A 20,151-nucleotide genomic window follows, 5' to 3' on the forward strand; every position below is an offset into this window, starting at 1 on the left:
ACTCTCTGAGTAACTTAATGAATGTTTATATTTCATTTATTCAGCAATTAAGCATCTTCACATTCTTTTATGAGCATTTATAGCACTTATTAAGAATTATCAAGCATCCTATCTGGGTCAATGGTTTTTCTTTTTCCTTTAAAAAAACGTTGCAATCTCTTATTAGAACGGTTGCCTTTCTCAGTACAAATTAAATGACATATTTAAATAGGCCTGATTAAAACTTCATGTTATAAGATTAGCTCAGCTCTCAGTACCCCACCAGAGAAATATTTTTTTTGCAGTAAATGACAATTAATGCAGAGAATAAACACGGTATTTAATACCATTAATATACAAATGGACAGTTATTACAAATGGTCAAAGCACAGAGAACAAGCAGTGTGGAATGCTTGACCCTAAATGGGGACAGCTACATCAACCCCCCAACCAAAACACAGGGAACTCACATAAGGGGTGGGGCAAGAAAGATGGTAAGACCCAGAAGTTGGGGAGGACTGCAGGAAAACAGTGTCTTCTGGACATGACTCACAAACTCACTGCAGTTGTACAGCCGTGGTAACCTAAAGAAGACCCACACAGGACCAGGACCATCAACATTTCAGTGTGGAAAGGGGAGGGGATTATGAGGGCCCATCTCTCCTTGAGGAACTATCGATAATTCCCAGTGGCTGGGGGAAGAGATGTCACTTTTGTCAGTGAAGGATTGACACGGTGCCTATGCTCTAGGCTCCAGTAAATAACCACCCACCAAGGCCGGTGCAAGCAGTCCTATTTAAACACCATGTACACACACACACACACACACACACACACACACACACACACACACACACACGGAGCTGTTGAGAAGAAGGGTTTCATTGGGAGAAGGGTGGAAATTAAGACAAGATAATGGAGTGAGAAGGACTCAAATGCATTTTATTCATACATGAAAATGTCAAAAAGAAAATAAGAAACTATCATCATCATCATCATCATCATCATCATCATCATCATCATCATCCTGAGTTTCCAGGCCAAGAGATGCCCATGTCCTACTTTCAGTGATTGGTTGCTATGGTAACACAACCTATGACTATCCAATCGGTACCTTTCCCAAGAAATAAGGCCCCTCAAGCTGTTGAAGCTCATGCCTGCCCTTCACTCTTTAGTGCTTTCAGGAACTGAGGAGCACAGGTACCCACGATGGTAGCCATTTTTTAAATTGAAAATCACACAAATTCATCCAATTACCAGCAAACCACGGGTAAACATTTCAGGCTCCTGGGACTGGAAACTCAGAAGGTGGATTTAGCGATCTCTCAGCTCATTTTGCTAATGTTTGGATGGCCTCTTTACTGTGGCAAAAAGACAACATTTTGTTGACAGCCAAAGCCAGACGCTTCCCTATTTCCTAGACTCTTTAGAAGGGGAGATTTCTGTTCTATTGGTAGTCTCAGGGAAGACTCTTGTTGGCTCGCCATGGATTCTTTGATGGCCTCTCAATCAGTAGAGCTGGAAGGTGTCTTCTGATTAGTTGGAACTGGATTATTAGTCCTATCTGTGTCTGCTGTTACAAATTAATGTAAGTCTGACAACTTTAAGCCCTAACTCTACTCTCTTATAGCTCCAGAGGCTGCAGTTGGAAGTTATTCTCGCCTGACTAAAGTCAAGGTGTTGATGTGGCTGCCTGTGGAGGAGCTTTAGGAGAATTTTCTTTCTTATCTATTCCAATTTTGAGAGCTGTGTTCTTTAAATTCAGTGTGTGTGTGTGTGCGCGTGCGTGCGTGTGTGTGTGTGTGTGTGTGTGTGTGTGTGTGTGTGTGTGTGTTTGTGTGTGTCTGTGTCTGTCTGTGTGTAGATAAGAAGACAGCCTTTAGGATTTGTTTTCTCTTTCTACCACTGTATAGGTCCTAGGGCTATAACTCATGTGCTCATGTTTAGTGGCAAGCACCTTTACTAGGTGGGCCATCTTGTCGACTCTAGAGCTTATTCTTTGCGTCTCTTGACCCATGGCCCTTCTACCTCAAATCAGCATAGAAGCTGGAATTCTTCTATTATCACATGACATGCTCTTTCTCTCTTCTGAGTTTAATCCTTTTTGTTAACTCTCTTATTTATATTTGGGAGTACATTTAGGGACCATATTGATAACCCTCACTAGTCACTAGTTCATGATCTGTAACTTAGCCACAGCTTCAAAGCCCTTTTTGCCATGTTAAATTATATTCCTGGGTTCTAGACACTAGGATGTGGACACTTTGGAGGACATTATTTGATCTAACACAGATAGAGTTTGATCTCATTCAGTGTCAGGACAGAAAAATACAGAACGTGTTAGATAGTCTACCCAAAAGAAGGTGTTTTGGGAACACATCAAAATCACTCTATCTATTGGGCAACCACATTGTACTTCATAGAATATTGTTGGTTGTTACCCAGACAGATTATGTCTTCCCTTTTTTTCTACAGTGATAGTGTTTTACTGGCCTACATAGTCATTCATAATATACACTATACTTCCCAGGCTTCACTGTAGTAAGTGTGCACATGTGGCCAAGTTCTTGCCAATACAGTGTGATTGAAATGATGTATTCAATTCCTGCATCAGATGTTAAAAAGAGTTGATTGTGGGTTGGGGATTTAGCTCAGTGGTAGAGTGCTTGCCTAGAAAGAGCAAGGCTCTGGGTTTGATCCTCAACTCAAAAAAAAAAAAAAAAGATTTGATTGTCCCTGTCCCCTTTTCTTTTTCATGAGCTGAAATTCAGTGGTCACTGTGCTTGTTAGTCTCTGTTGTCAACTTGGCACAACCTAGAGTCACTTGTGAAGAGAAAACCTCAACTGAGGAATTGCCCTGCTCAGAATAGCCTGTGTCCATGTCTGTAAGAGATTGTCTTCAGTAATGATTGATGTGGGAGAGCCCAGTCGACTGTGGGTGGCATTATTCTTAGGCAGATGGGCCTGGGATATGTAAGAAAGATGTCTGAGAACTGCCCAGTGAGCAAGTTAGTAAGCAGCCTTCAACAGTAGTTCCTGCCCAGTTGTTCCTGTCCTGTCTTCCCTCAGTGATGGACTGTGTCCTGGAATCGTAAAGTGAGTTTCTCTTCAAATTGCTTTGGTCAGTACTTTATCACAGCAACAGAAAAGAAAACTGGAATAATGTAGTGGTGTTTACTCCTCCATGACCTTGAGCTGTATGGCCCGAAGGAGGCAATGCTTCTTGCAGTAGTACATGACAAGTTGCTTGCAATGTACTTCCTGTTTACTCAGGTGATATTATATCCTTCTGGGGCCTTTGATGGAGTTGAAGACTAGATAGTTATAATTATAGTTTTCCTTGGTTACAATAAAAGATAAATTAGATATAAAACTTTAGACTCACAAAATAGGATAGATGATAGAATGTTTTCTCTAATTTTGCCAAATACAAATAGATTAGATATTGTAACTGTAATTATTGCTTGATAGCCAGTTTTTTATATATAATTTTACTATGTTAAAGTTAAAACCTTCCTTTTTGATTTGACAGAAAAGGGGAAGTACTGTGGGATGTCTTCCTGCATGCTGTGAATATGTGTGGCTCCCATTGGATAATAAAAAAAGCTGTTTTGGCCTATAGCAAGAAACTTATAGCTAGGTGGGAAATCCAAGTGGAGACACAGACAGAAGGGTGGAGCTGAAAGAGATGCCAGCCCACTGCCCAAGGAGCAACAAGATGCTAGCAGACCAGTAATACCATGGACACATGGCAACATATAGAATAATAGGAATGGGTTAATTTAAGAATAAAGAGCTAGCTAACAAGAAGCTGAAGCCATAGACCATACAGTTTGTAATTAATACAAGCCTCTGAGAGATTATTTTATAAATGGCTGTGGGACCGGGAAACTGGGTGGGACCATGGGGCAGAGTAGAACCGAGAATCTTCTGGCTACAGAATAGTTGTCAACTTGGCTTCAACTCTGTGTGTGGAGATAGAAATAAGACAGAGAAACCTAGACTCCTGAATGGCCCCCATGAAGGGGAGCTGCCTCACTAGTTTTGCCAATCTAGGTAGCCTAACTGTTACATATAACTATATATATATAAATAACTCTATATATAACTATATATATGTATATATAAAATGTATATGTGTATAAAAATTTTGGTTTTTTATTGAAATAATCATTAAGAAATAATACAAAGAAATCCCGTATATGCTCCACTTAGTTTCCCTCAGTAACATCTCTTTATGAAACTATAGAATAGGATTACAACCAAAATATTAACATTAATATAGCCCACTGAGATTAAAAACTATACACATGTGTGTTTGTCTGTGGCTATATGAACATGAGCACAGGTGCCCAAGGAGGCCAAAAGAGAGTGTCAGCACTCCTGGGGCTGGAGTTACAGGTGGCTGTGAGTCTCCTGACATGGTTGCTGGGAAATAAGCCCGAGTCCTCTTCAAGAGCAACAAGCACTCTTAACCATGACGTCACCCCTCCGGTCCCACAAACAACAGATCATATCTAGGTTTTCTCTTTAGCTTGTCTTCACTTGTGTGTGCTTCTTCATAACAGTCTTAGCACCTGCACTGGTTTGTTGAAACAGTATTTTGAAGGCTTTTCTGTTTTACCCACTGTCTGACCTTTGTGCTAAGACAAAAATAGTAAGAACTTATGCCAAAAGAGGAGGAAATGTTGGGGGTTATCATTGATGGTGGTCTTGAGGAATACCTCCTCTGTCACCTCCAGCATCCCCCAGAAAAGAAGACACACACACAAAAGGTGCCTGCATTTGCAAGTTGGGCATGCATGCATAGATGTGGCCAGTGGAAGTGAAGTAGGGGGACGCCTGTGGCCTCTGCTACATACCCTTGAGGGTGTCCGTGTAGACCCACTCTCCAGTGTCTCCCAAGTCTCCTGGTTTCCTTGGACACAGATCCCTGAACTATCACTGGAGAAAGTGGCAGGTGAGGTGAAATCCAGTAACAGGAGTAGACATTTTCCCAAAGAGAAGAGAGACAAGAGAAAGCTTGGTAGAAGAAGCAAGGGACCAGAGACACAGATCAGAGTCTGGCTTTCGGAGTGCAGAGGGCATGTCTGTGATGGAAAAAAAAGAGGAGGCATTCTTTCGTGTAGAACAAGACATGGTGAATCTGAAGGGGAGGCTTTGTCCATGTGCTGGGACTGTCCGGCAGGATGGAGACAGAACCCTGGTTCCACATTCCCTCCTCATTCTAGCGCATGCTTTAGCTCTCTTCAGGTTACCGTACAAACTACCACGGACTAACAAACTCAAATATAAACAGCAGAGGAAACAATTGCTTATATTGTTCTATTATTAAATGAAACTTGGGATAAAACCCTGATTGATCAGAGAAGTGGTGGAGAAGTGACCGGTGACCTCTCTCCTTCCTCCATCCAAAATGGCCGAGCCTCTTCCTAAGTCCCTCCCTACTACTTCCTGTGTCTTTCTATATGTCCTGGATCTTTCAAAACCTCTATGGCTAATTCTGGTCAGCTAGTAGCTAGTCCAGCCTCTGATTCAAGGTAAACATTATTGTCAGTCTCGAGAGTGACAGAGTGTGGTCAAAATATCCCACAAGTAGACTGTGACAGTCCCAGGTTCAGAGCGCCAGCACAGCTTCCTGGATTACAGGTACTGGCTGCTTCCTGGGTTTCACAAGGTGGGAACAGTGCTAGTCAACTCGCTGGACTTTTGTTATAAGGACACTACTTTTGTTAATGACCAAGTCACCCTGGAGACCCTGCCTTTAATACCCTTGCTTTGGGTGAGGGTTTCGGTGTTCAATTTCGGAATGGGCCTGAGTATTCAGACCGCAGCCTCTTCCTCAGAATAAGCCTAATTGCTTCTAGACGTTCTTCAGAGCAACACTCGCCAGCACTTTTCTGACAAAATCAGAGGGCCTCCTTCTACCTTTACAAATATTTTCTCCCAGGGGCCATGTGTTTGGAGATGGTAGCTTTCAAGTAGACTGGTGTGACCAGCTGAGAGTTGTCACAGCCAGCCTTACTTATACAGAAAAATTCACTTGACATAATGAGTGTGTGTGCATGTATGCATGCAAGTGTGGTGTTTATACACATGTGTATGCAAGTGCACACAACCTATGTACATGGGCACAGGGGCCATAGGGGACATTGCATGCTCTATAACCTACCTTCTGCCTTTGAGGCAGGGTCTCACACTCAACTAGGACTTATACTGGCATCCAGTAAGTCCCAGGGGTCTCCTGACTCCATCTCCTCCTACCTCCTCTGGCAATGTGTGCAGCATACCTGGTCTTTTTATGTGGCTGCTTAGGATCTGGGCTCATTGAGGGTGGTCTTGAGGTCTTCATGCTTGCATTTTAAACTTCTAAATGTAGAAGAAATAAATCTAGATTAGAAGCACGGGCTTTGTAGTCAGGGCTGAGGAGTCTTGGATCCTGGCTGAAATGAGACGGTGCCTGCCTCCCCACAGATCGCCCATCTGTTCAAACTTAGATGTATAGAGTCAGGTATAGTGGCACAGGCCTGCAATCCCAGCTGAGGGAGGGTGAGACAACAGGATTGTTGAGAGTTTGAGGCTAGATCCTGTCATAAAACAAAATATTAAATACATAAAACTTTCACAGGAATGTTCACAGCAGCATGGTTCTTAGCAGCTCCAAACTAGAAATATCCAGATGTTTAGTGACTAACAAATGCAATAAATTCTAATAACATGAATGTCTTATGTCCAACTAATGGGATGCATTCCTGTTGTAAAAGGCAGTGAAATAACAATGTGTGCTACAGCATAGATGGACCATAAAAACATGATACTTGTGTCCTCATTAGTTAGTTTAAGAGGCCAGACACAAAAACTACGTACTGCATGATTTCACTTGTAGAATTAGCCAGAATAGGCAAATCCACTGAGATTGGAAGCACATGGGTGGTGTCTAGAAGCCAGGGGCTTTAGAGGGGTGACTGCTGGTGAGTACAGTGTTTCTTTCTGGGGTGATGAGATATAATTATGGTTACATAACTTTGTGAATATGAGTCATTGAACACACTGAATGAATAGATTGTGTCATACTCAAATTACACATCAATAATGCTGTTATAAAATATTACACTAACCTCATTCTAATTTCAAGGGTGATTGAGTGAAAGAAGACAGGTTGGCTTATCACCTTGGACACACCCACAGAAGTATGTCAAGGGTGTTAAAATCATCGTGGGAAAGAGTGTAGGAGCCAATAAGCTTAATTCTCTTGCTCCACTGTCTTGATGTCACGGCTGTGCCCCTGAGGCTCTTCTCTTTCCTCCTTCCTTCTCAGGCCAAGAAGAAAAAAAGTGCAGAGTAGGAATCACAGTGAGCTTTGAGTAATAAATGGCTTCTAATTGGCTGTACTGAAGCCAAGAGTTGACTTGTGTGAATTTCCACTATCAAATTACTTCATTTTTGTCCCTCTGCTAACTGCAAGGATGATTTTATTCCAGGATTATTTTAGTCTTTTTAGTTATGCGTGAATCAATATTTATCACGTTTGCCTAACCCACAGCATAACCCAAAGCTCTTCTCCCTTGGCAACTGTGGCCACAAAACACAGTGTTAACAGACACTGCACCATGACAAGGCCAAGCTCCTTAGGTTTCTGCATCCTTGTTTGCGAGGAGGGTCTGTTCGGGTGGCGTTTCTCGGGAAATGACAGGGTTACTCCTCAGACTCCATCTGAAAGTGTTCCTGCGCATATGCTGGACTCACTTGCCGTTTGGGCACAGGTATTTCATTAGGAATCCAGCCGTGTCGGTCACACTGAAACTCCCATGCACTGAGACTTCTATGCTCATGACTTCCCTTTCCTACAGAATCCTTTCTCCTCTAATCCACACTCCTTCTCACTCTCTGCTGTCATCTCTCTCTCTCCCTCCCCCTATGAGTTGCCATCTCCCTTCCCCTCGTTGTTAATTTTCGGATCCACCCCTTGAAATCCCAGTCCTTGGCGCTGCCTTGAGTCCTGATGTACAAGCCTCTTTTTAAGGACAAACCACCTCTTCCTCTCTCTCTTCTGCTTTTTCCTCCCTGGACGTGCGCATCTCTCTCTCTCTTTCCTATCTTTCTCTTCATCTCTCTATTATAATAAACTCTCCATGTGGATGCAGCATCTCGGTCTCTATTATAATAAACTCTCCATGTGGATGCAGCATCTCGGTCTCTATTATAATAAACTCTCCATGTGGATGCAGCATCTCGGTTGTGAATTACTGCCTGCTGCTGCTGCCGCCACCATGCCCACATGGCGTGCATCTTCCCAGCATATTTGCCTGCACTCGAGGGATAACCTTGGGGTGGGGGTCCCCTGTGCATAATTCATAAAACTCCTTGTCCACGCTCTTTCTTTGGTTCTTTGCCACTTTCTAGTGGCTTAAAACCCAAGACTCAGACATCAGCCTTTCCTCCATCAGTCTTCTCCTTAAGGACATCTTTAGTTGTCTTGCTTTCTCTTAACCATGACCCCTATGTTGATAACTCCCAAATGTGTATGAGCCTGACTTGTATGTGGGTGCTGGGGATTTGGACTTAGGCCCTCATGTTTACCCGGCAAACACTTTATCCCCTGAGCTATTTCTCCACCCTGACATTCAGTTACATCTTCACCAACTTTCTGTTTTTGATACTTTCCTTCACTGCCTAAGCTTGACTGTTCTGGGACTTGCTCTGTAGACCAAGCTGGCCTCCAACTCAGAGATCCCTCAGCTTCTGCCTTCTGAGTGCTGGGATTAAAGGCATGGACCACCACACCTGGCCCCAAACTTTAGTTCCTTTTCACAAGTTGGAGCCATCTTTTGCACCGTCTGTACTAAAGTGATTGTATGAATTTCCAGGGATACTGAATCGCCACAAACCAGGAATGCCTCCTCTTAAGGTCTGGAGTCAACACAATGGCAGGGCCATGGCCCCTCTGCAGGCTCTAGAGGAAGCTACTACCTAGCACTTCCAAGCTTCTGGTGGCTCCAGGAACCAGACTGTGGTAACATGGTGCACCGTGGCACCATGGCAGATGGTGGTACCATGTCTAATTTCTTTCTCTACCTCTACATGGTTTTTGCTCTGCGTCTATCTCAGTCTTCTCTTTAGATTCTTTATTACTATTTTCCGTTTTGCTTACTTGTATGTTTGTTTGCTATACACATGCAGTACCCACAGAGGCCAGAAGAAGGCATTAGAAATTAGATCCCCTGGAGCTAGAGTTAGAGATGCTTGTAAGCCACTATACAGGTGTTGGGAACCAAACCTTGGTCCTCTGCAAGAGCAATGAGTGTTTTTAACCACTGAGCCATCTCTTCTGTTGTTCTTCAGACTCTTCTTTTTTTTTTAAACCTTTTTAGAGCTTTATTGAGAGAGGGAGAGAGAGAGGGGAGAGAGGGAAAGAGAGGGAGGGAGGGAGGGAGAGAGAGACTGAGAGACAGAGACAGAGAGACATAGAGACTGCGTGGAGGGAAGAGTAAAGGGGGCTCTTCAGACTCTTATGAAGAAACATGTCATTGGGTTGGAGCCACATGGATCCAAGAAGATGCCATCTAGACCTCTAATTACATCGGCATGGCCCTCTTTATCTAGTAAAGCTGTGTTCATGGCATAGCGGATTGTATAACTTTTCCATTCATGTTACAACAGCCTGTCAATACATCTTTCATCTCCCTCATGAGTTTCATTCCACAAACAGGAGGAACAGTGGCATCCTTGGGCATGCACCTGCTGATTTTGCTTTGCAAACAGATAAGGGAGGTTGACTTCCTCATTGAACTCAGGGTGTAGAGGAAGCAACGGCAGGTGGAGCTGTGAAAAGGCACCTGGCTTCTTGGGACTTGAACCAGAGAGTCCTGGGATTGGGAATTTAAGCCAATCTTCGATCCCAAAGCAGAGGAGGCCTCAGATGATAATCTGAATTATAACGATGTAAAATATGATCACATCACACATTCTACTTTGAAACATGATTTTCTTGCCTTAAAAACATTGCAAACATTTCTCAAGTCATTAAATATTCTTCAACAATGTGATTTTTAATGGCCGCATAGCAGTCCGTCAAATGAAAGTACTGTTGTTTATATAACAAATCCTTTATGGTAATCCACTGGGGACGTTTCTACATTATACATATGATAAATACCACTGAAATTCACAACACTTGTTATAAATCATCATGCATATCTTTGATTATTTTCAAATGGGCTCATTTTAAATAACCATGAACCATGAATCGAGGCTTTGTGATAGCAATTTCAGCTCACTGTTTTCTTTATGAACAAAAACTTCTCCTTCAAGCAGAAAAAAATGGATGAAAAGTTCTGGGAACATCTGGCTTATGATCTGATACAGTTTTGGTATTCAGCTGTGCTCCCAGATTTTGAAATGTCTTATCTCTAACCATTTCATGCCAGGTTTCATCTTCCTTCTGGAGACACAGAGGGAATGCCCCCTTCTGTGAACTGCTCTTGGCCTGGAGCCATGGCTACCAGAGAAAAGCAGGATTAGAGTCTTGATTTCCTCATTGCAACATTATTTCTTCAGTGTTCAAGGCCAGAGAGAGAGAGAGAGAGAGAGAGAGAGAGAGAGAGAGAGAGAGATCAGGGAGAAGTATGGGGCAAGAGTTTTTGTGGGAACAAAAATGACTCCTGGGATAAAAGGTGTCTTTGAAAACTGTGGCATCCTTTTACTCAGACCCACTAGGGAGCAAGATAAGATGCATGTTTGTGTTGGTTACTTAATTACTTTTTTTTTCAAGTAGTACATGGGTTAAATATATATTTATTAAAAATTAAGCATCAATAGTAATTCATGTAATTTTAAAAATAATGTCCTTATTTTGAAGAAATAGCGTAGAATCTATGTAGTTATCAAGAGAGAAAGGCGAATCATATTTACAACTCATCTAAACTGTCACTGTCATTATCAATTACGAAGAAAAATATAGACCACTTACTTATTTTAAACCACTGGAAATTATTACCTGATAATGAGGAAGTAACCAATTAATTATTTAATATTACAATTAATTGGTTAATCTCTTATCACTGTGAAAGACTGTTTGACAAAAACAACTGAAGGGAGCGAGGGAGGGGAGGGGAGCGGAGGGGAGGGGAAGAGGGAGGGCTTATTCTGGCTCACTGTTTGAGGGTAAAGTCTATCATAGTGGTGAAGCCCTTGCCATGAACATATCACATCCACAGTCATATGTGGACTGAGATGAATGCTGGTACTTGTCTCCTTTTTATTCACTCTAGGACTCCATCTCATGCAGTGATGTGGCCTCCATTCAGGGTGGGTCTTCCCAACTCAGTTCATCCTTCTGGGAAATACCTTCACAGGTATACCCAGATGTGTTGCCATGACAGTTCTAAACTAGTCAAGTTGACAGTGAAGATGAGCCATCCAGCAATTCTTGTCTCAACTGTTGGAATAGGCTGGGGCTCCTGGCAGAGTGAGGTCACATTGCTGATTAAGCAGCAGAAATGGAGACTTACCCAACTGGAACCCACCATGGTAAATGCTTGTAGCTGGATATTTTTCCAGTCCTGTTGGGGCCCGCAGCCACTCAGACCCAAGTAAACACACAGAGACTTATATTACTTATAAACTGTATGACTGTGGCAGGCTTCTTGCTATCTAGTTCTTATATCTTAAATTAACCCATTTCTATTGATCTATAAGTTGTCACATGGTTTGTGGCTTACCGGTACTTTACATCTTGGTTCTCATGGCAGCAGTGGCTGGCAGCATCTCCTGACTCAGCCTTCCTGTTCCCAGAGTTCTCCTCTCTCTTTGTCCCACCTATACTTCCTGCCTGGCTACTGGCCAATTAGCACTTTTTATTAACCATCAGAGCAACACATTCACAGATATCCACAGCAAATGCTGGTGTGGGCTGCTGTGTCTGCGTTTTTGAGCACTGATAATGCTTCAGACCATGGCTTAAGGAGTCATGTAGGGATGTCAGCATTCAGTTTTGTCAAGTTAGGTTGTTAGAGCAGCAATGACTCTAAGGAGTGCTCTCCTATCTCTGCAATTTTACACATTCAAAGGTATTTGATGGCTGTAGAGATAGTTCAGGGGATGAGTTCTTGCTCTTCAATAATGAGGACCTTAGTTCAAATCCCCAGCTCCCATATAAAAATCAGACATGATTGTCCCTGCACCTGTAACCCCAGCACTATAGGAGGCAGAAACAGGAGGATCTCTGGGCCTTGCTGGCTGCCAGCCTAGCTCCAGGTTCATTCAGAGACACTGTCTCAAAGGAATAAGGTAGAAAGTCATAGAGCAGGACACCTGACCCAGTTTCCTCTCCTGGCTGCTGAGTGAGTACACACATGTGTATATACCATGCTCAATGCACATGTTACACACACACACACACACACACACACACACACACACACATACACACACACACAGATGAGAGAGAGAGAGAGAGAGAGAGAGAGAGAGAGAGAGAGAGAGATTGTTTCATGTCAACACAAAGAAGAGGGCTATAAGTTTTGAAGACCATAATTATAATGAGACCAATTCAGTCTTACAGGAACCCAGTACAGTGCCTTCATTAATGATCTCCATCTCTCCAGAGACCAGAACTACTTGGAGAAGTCTCACTCCCATTCTAGTGGCCACAGCTTGTAGCCACCACCACCCAGACAACTGACTCCTCTGGCATGGTGTCAGACACAGAATGAGCTGTGAATCAACTCCCCTGTCCCCATCACACAAAGGAACCAGCAAGATGTCCACCCCACCCCCCAATCCTGGGTAGAATTCTTATTCTCTTTCCATGTTCTTGGAAGGAAGGAAGGGAATGTAAGGCAGAGGCTCAGAAGAGAGAAACGCCTGAGAGAAACATGCTAGGCAGAATCATTTTTTGTGGACATTGCTGTCTTCATGTATCATGTGAACTGGAGCTAGACAGCTGGAGAACCCTTGTTGGTCTCCAAGTGGCTAAACCAGAACAGAACCGAAGGCCTTCATGCTGGCCTCCCAGTCACATCCTGTTCTGACTCCTGACATTGGAGCAGCAAGGACAGTGTATGCAGGTGTGTGCCTTGTTCTCTCACACACTTGAGCACGGACAGTGATTGCACAACCTTTGGCCTATGATGGGCCCTAAGTAAGCTGCTGATGGGAAGGGCAGTGGATTAGCAGCTGATGTTGTCCCACCCATCTGCCATTGCTTTATTTGTGAATTTAGCGCACAGAGGCAATGTTCATGTGTGTGGTCTCTAAAGTCACCAGTCACCATCAAGGTGAAGAAAATGTGAGTCAGGATGGCTTTGCATCTGATCCGACTTGCTGGGAAAGACAAGGGTTCTGAAGTTTGAAGTTGCCTACTGGGAACTCTAGACTCTATGAATGTTTGACCAGTGATGAGCGTCTATGAAGGAGAAAGTATTCCTATTTCCTCCAGTATAGTCTGGGGACCAAGGACATGCTGAGCATCTTGAATGGAGCATACACTAACCTCCCACAGCCCTCTCTAGCCTGGTAGTTGTGGTGGATAGCCATCCCAGCATTGGCCTGGAAGTTCCAACCCCCACTGAGGCTTCGGTAATGCTCATGCCCACAAGGCAGGGCGGAGGAGGAAGCGGAAGACCAAGGATCGGGAAGAGGTTTCTCTCTTGGTTCCTGGACCCTGGACGCTGGAGGTAGACCAAGCAAAGTTCTCCAGAGAACACCGCTGGACTGCGCTATACCTTTGCCAGACCCTGCAACCTACCCCTTCATTTGTAAGTTAGCCCACAAAATAAACCTCCCTTTTAACTACGTGGAGTGGCCTTAATAATTTCACCAATAGGTAGTCATGAGGAGGACTCTTTCTTGAAGATGGACCAAGTGGTGTATCATGGTCTCTACATATGTGCCCATGTACACAAACATATACACACATGAGTACAGATACACACAGAATCCCCCATTATATATCACGTTTCTACCCCAAAGCGTACAGACACCTACACATCTAGGCAGGTGTACACATGCATAGATCTATATATCTACACATGTGTGCATACATACATAAATGCAAACATATATAATATACATATGCCCACATACCCACCATATATGTATGGATATGTGTACCTACTTTCCTGCTCTGTACATATACACACAGGCACACAAGTACCTGCTCTCCCATACACACATGAACATATGTTAAAATATGTATTTATTCCTCAAACAGAACATGTGCACATGTACAAATATGTATATCCCCTCAACTGACAGACAGGTATGCACATACACATAAATATCTACACACACACACACACACACACACACACACACACACACAAACACACATACACAAAGAATATGTACCAAATTTTGGTACTCATTGTCTCTATGAATACAGTCAAGAGTTGTCATTTCTGGTTCCTCAGTCATATTACTCTGATGAGAATTCAGATTCAAGCAGATGGCACCTGACTGTGTGTCCTGGTGCCCTTGGGTCCTGTCATGGAGCCTCAGAACTAGCTCAGTAGAGGAAAGCCTGGGATTTTGATGCCCACACTTCTTACTCCAGCTTTAGCCAAAACACCCAGGCTTTCCTTTCCCCTAGTTGATTGAAATCACCCGTGACTTTAAAAGTTGCAAACAAGCCCTAAGTGACAGGGTGGACAGGCAGGCAGAGGGGGACAGTAAGTGGTGCACAGAGTGACTACTCTCCAGACATCCTTTCCTGCTCTGATGGTCCCTTCTCATCTGCTTGCAGCAAGTGCCTGTCCCCCACAGCATCTTCATAGAGACTGCGGATCTAGGCAATGTCACTATTCAGTTGTGATCCAGTTATTTAAAGTCCAGGAAAATCATTACCTCAGACCACAGCAGAGGAAGAACACACAGAGCTTGGGAAACTAGAAACTGACAATGTAAATGGTCATGGATGTTAAAGAAAGGATACCTCCCTTTATCACGTGTGACTCCAGATTTGGATTTAACCCACAAGCATTCTTGACATCATGGGCACATCCATACATTGGTCATTCTGAGAGAGGCTTCTGAATGCCAGGAGCCCCTCTCTCTCAACTCCTGTCTTTTTCAAAGAGGAAGAGAAAAAAAAAATCTGGACATCATGGGCCACAGGTGAATCTGGACCTTACATGGATCCTTTAAAAAGGAGTGTGGCTAGCCTCAGAAAACAAAGTGGTGGGCTGGGGAGATGGCTCAGTAGGTAGAGTGCATCCCACACATGCAGGATCCCACACATGCAGCAGAACCTGTGTTTGGATTCCCAGAATTCACGTAAGAGCACATGGATCCTGCCTAACCTTCAGTCTATAGTGGTCCCTGAGCAAACCATTGCTGGAAAAGGTAGTTGATTAAAAATTGATGAGCTAGTATTAAGAAGCTCAGCATGGCGGTATGTGTCTGTAAGGCCAGCCTTCAGGTGTGTGTAGGGGAGACAGGTAGACCCCAGAGCTCGCTGCCAACCAGCTTAGAGAAACTGAAGAAGCTTCATGTTCAGTGAGAGGCCTTGTCTCCAAAATTAAGGTGGAGGATCATAGAGGAGGACACTGGATGTTAACCTTTGACCTACACATGTGCTTGTGTGTACCTGAGTGTACATGTGTGCAAATCACACACACATACACACACAAACAGAGAGAGAGAGAGAGAGAGAGAGAGAGAGAGAGAGAGAGAGAGACAGAGAGACACAGAGACACAGAGAGAGAGACAGAGAGAGAGACAGAGAGAGAGAGAGAGAGAGAGACAGAGACAGAGACAGAGACAGAGACAGAGACAGAGACAGACAGTCAGACAGATAGAGAGGTGGAGGTCACCAGGAATTCATACAATAATCTAATAGATATTCTGATGGATAGACTGTACTGGTAGCCAGGATGGGTAAACGCAGTGACTCCCACCCCAGTCAGGGACTTGACAACCCCCGCCCTGGCAGGTAAAGCCATATTATATGATCAACACCAGCTGGCAGAAAGCTGCCCATGTCAGCCGTGCTGGTTTGGTAACTGCTTCTTTATTGGCCTTACTTCCTGGCTGGACTGTAAGCTCACTAAGAGCAGAGATCATGTTTCTTTTATTTCCCTTGTATCCTCAGTTCAGTGCTGGGGGCTGGAGAGATGGCTCCGTGGCAGGAAGCCATGGGGCATGCATCGCAGAGTCACTGAGTGCTGGCTTAACGAATGTCCTACTTAAACACTTAGAAAAGCCCGCGGAAGGGGCTGGGGTATAGTTTGGTGGTAGGCTCAGGGCCTCTGGTTCCATCTCAGGTGCCATTAGAAATCTAACCAAACAAAATCCTTGGAAGAGACGGATCTTCTTCGAGTTCCTCCAAGACATGGTGCTGACAGGGAGAGAGCGGGACTCATCCCAGCAACATATGACTTCAAAGGCCTTATTTTGATACAGACGAAATACCTTACAAGGACAAGAAGTGAATTTCACCACAAGGTGCCTTAAAAAGGCTTGAGAATGTTCTTTCTGGACAGGTAGACAAAGCCATCAGGATCAAGCCTCTGGCCGTTTGTGAATCAAGGATGCAGAGATGACTCAGTGGGTGTCGTGTTGGCAGGATGTCCTGGTTTGCTTTTTGGTTGCTGTGGCAAACATCACGGCTGAAAGCAGCTGGAGGGGAAAGGATTTATCTGACTTATAGGTGACAGGCTGTAATCCGAGGGAAGCCATGCCAGGAATTCAAGGCAGTCACCTGGAGGCAGGAACTGAAGCAGAGACCATGGAGGAATGCCACTTCCTGGCTTGCTTCTCCGGGCTTACTCAGCTAGCTGTCTTTATTATGTAGCCCGGACTCACCTGCCCAGGGGTTGCACTGCCTGCTGCCGTGGTCTGGGCCCGCCACACAAATCAACAATCAATAAAGTAACCTATAGACAAGCTCACAGGCTAGACCGATAGAGGCAGTTCCTTGGAGGGTCTCTCTTCCCAGGTGTCACCTAGGTTTGTGTCAGTTGCTTCACATCTGTAACCCTGGTTCTTCTACTCAGAGACAGGAATTGGAGAATTTCTGGAGGTTCATGAGCCAGCTAGCCTGGAGTACACATCAGGTAAACAACAGGCAGACCGTGTTCAAACAAGGTGGAGGCAAAAAACAGCATTGAAGGTTGTCTTCTGACTCCTACTTTTATGCTATAGCTCATACATACCAGCACTTACATACATGAACACACATACATGCACACACACATGCCTGCATACACACACACACACACACATACACATATACACACATATGCACATACATGCCTACAAGCACACACATATACACAACACACATAAGCACACACACATACACTCATACACACACACATACTCACATGCTTGCATGCATACACACATACATTCATGCACACACACGTGTCTGCACTCACATACATATGCGCACGAATGCATACACACACATGCATGCATACAGACACATGCACCCACCCACATGCAGATTTTTCAAAAGAGTTTGTGAAACAAAGCCAGTTTACATATTTTAAAATTTCCCTCAAAGGCATCAAAGCACTGAAAGAGGACGGTTGCCACCTGGGAATTCTATACCCAGTGAAAATATCCTTCAAAAGAAAAGGTGAACTGACATTTTCAGTAAAACAGAAACTGAGCAATTTCATCCCCAACCCCCAACTTTAAGGGAACACAAAGGGAAGGTGACATCAGTGATCTCAGAGACAAACGAGAAAATGGAATGCAATAAGAAGATTTGATAGGAAAATCTAATGGTTGTTGGCTGGATAAGAAGAAATACAGTAAAGCCGAACAGCCCTGACGTATCTGGATAATTAGAACTCATGACATTGGCATGTCGGAGTGGCTTGGTGGTAGCGTGCCTGTCTAGAATCTCCCAGTGAGGGCCGGGGGTGTGCCTCAGTGGAGGCATTTCCAGAGTGCCAGCAAGTCTCTGGATGCCACTCCCAGTACAGAACAACACAGAATGAAGCTGTTTCCTCTGACTCGTGTGTCTTCATCAAATCTTCTTCATCACAAACATATGAAAGGAAAGAAAGAACTTTTCTGTGTGGTGCTGGGGGTATGGAGAGAGCTGGTGCTTGGCACCTGCTGGGCCAGAAGCGCTGTACTGCGGGTCAATACTTCCAAGGCTTCTAAGTGTTCAAAGGTCCTGACTTATCTGGGAATGGAACAAGCATACCAGGTCATGATGAACTTTGACAAGCTCCTCCACAATCATGAAAAGAAATGCAAATAATTCAGAAATGCCAACATAATGAGAGGAGTGAGTGAGTGAGGGAACAGAGAGAGAGAGAAAAAAAAAAGGAACCCAAAACCTCATTGAAGAGAAGACAAGAAAGTTGAAAAGTCATAGAGAATGTTCAAACAGTCCAAATTTAAATTAAATACACTGATATTTACATGAGATGTACTTGAATCAATTTAGTGCAAAGACTTATTATTTTCAAAAAGATTTACTTTATTTTCATGTGTGTGTATGTATGTGTGTGCACATCTGTGTGTGGATGCCTACAGAGATCAGAAAGGGTCATTGGAGTCCCTGGAGCTGGAGTTACAGGTGGTTGAGCTGCCCAATGTGGGTGCTGGGAATTGAACCTGGATTCTCTACAAGAGCACCAAATGCTCTTAAACACTGAGCCATTTCTTCAGTCCCTCAAATTGGATTTTACAAAAGAATTTTGATTCTGTATCCCTCTTGTTGAGAGAGAGAGAGAGAGAGAGAGAGAGAGAGAGAGAGAGAGAGAGAGAGAGACTGTGGATGCATGATTGTTTATTCACATATTTGGACAACTTCACATATATTATAGTTTGGAGCAAAAAGTTAAAAACGATATGAAAATACTTGTAAGATCTGAATTTTATTTAGTTTTTTATGGGTAGTGGTGTGTGTAATGTATGTATATATGTGTTTCTCTCTCTCTCTCTCTCTCTCTCTCTCTCTGTGTGTGTGTGTGTGTGTGTGTGTGTGTATGTGTGTGTACTGTGTGTCTTGTGCATGGGTGCACAAGCATGTAAATATACATGTGTATGGAGGCTAGAGATCCATGTCTAAGGTCTTCTTCTACGGCTCTTCACATTATTTTTACGACAGTGTCTCTCACTGACTGTGGGGCTCACTAATTTGTCTGGGCTGACTGGCCCGTGAGCTGCAGGGCCTCATCTGACTCTGCTTTCTCAGTGTTGGTAACAATGCTACCATGCCATTAGGTTGGGTTCTGGGGATGTGAACTCAGGTCTCTGTGCTTGTGAAGCAGGCACATCCATCTCTAGGTGTTTTATTCCTCACTGTGTGAAATAAAGAATTGCATAAGTTATAATATTTGTACAATTGCAGTTGAGTACGCAAAATATTCATCATCCCCTGGGTGTTCAAAAAGCATGTGTGTTCTCAGCAACACTGCCCCCAGTCTGTCAGTATGTTGACCTTTGGGTCAGGATCACATTAATGCACAATCACTCCATGCTTAGTGAATCACCATGTGCCATTCACTATATTAAAATGTTACCCAGTGCCTGCAACACCATCATTTCAGTGGTGTGGGAACTCTGGGCATGTGGCTTGTTGAGGAACTCAACATCAGATTAAATATATTCCACCTTGTCTAAAGGGTCATTTGAGAGGGCGAAAGGGTCATCTACTTGGCCACCTGGAACATGTCTTTATGTGCCTCCCAGTGGGAGAGGAATCAAGTGCTCCAGAGAGAACCCTTGTCATGTCCAGAGCCATCCAAACCGGACAGTGTCTTCAGGTCCCATGACATACTTGTTCTTGGAGGTGTCCTGGCAGTAACGACGATGGCCACTGGGTGGGGATGTTTCAGAGAGAATCCCCACTCTAGAAGGAAGTTGCCTCTGCACATACCATCTACACTCAAGAGTCATGGATACTAACCAAGAATTTGCAGATTCTTTGCATTTTTACTGTTGCCCAGTTTGGGAAATCATCTCCTTTGGAAAATGTAATTGTTAAGTTCCGTTGTCAAGCCTGACAACTGTGGAAACACAGCTCTGGGTGGGAACACAGCTCTGGGTGGGAACACAGCTCTGGGTGTGTCTATGAAAGTGTTTTCAGAAAGATTAAATGGAGGTGGGAAAGTCCAACCTGAATGTGGATGGTATTATCCCTGGGCTTGGTCCTGGACTGAATAAAATGAAGGCAAGCTGAGCACCAGCATCCATCTCCCTGCTTCC

Source organism: Onychomys torridus, chromosome 5, assembly GCF_903995425.1.
Source record: "Onychomys torridus chromosome 5, mOncTor1.1, whole genome shotgun sequence".
Taxonomy (NCBI): Eukaryota; Metazoa; Chordata; class Mammalia; order Rodentia; family Cricetidae; genus Onychomys; species Onychomys torridus.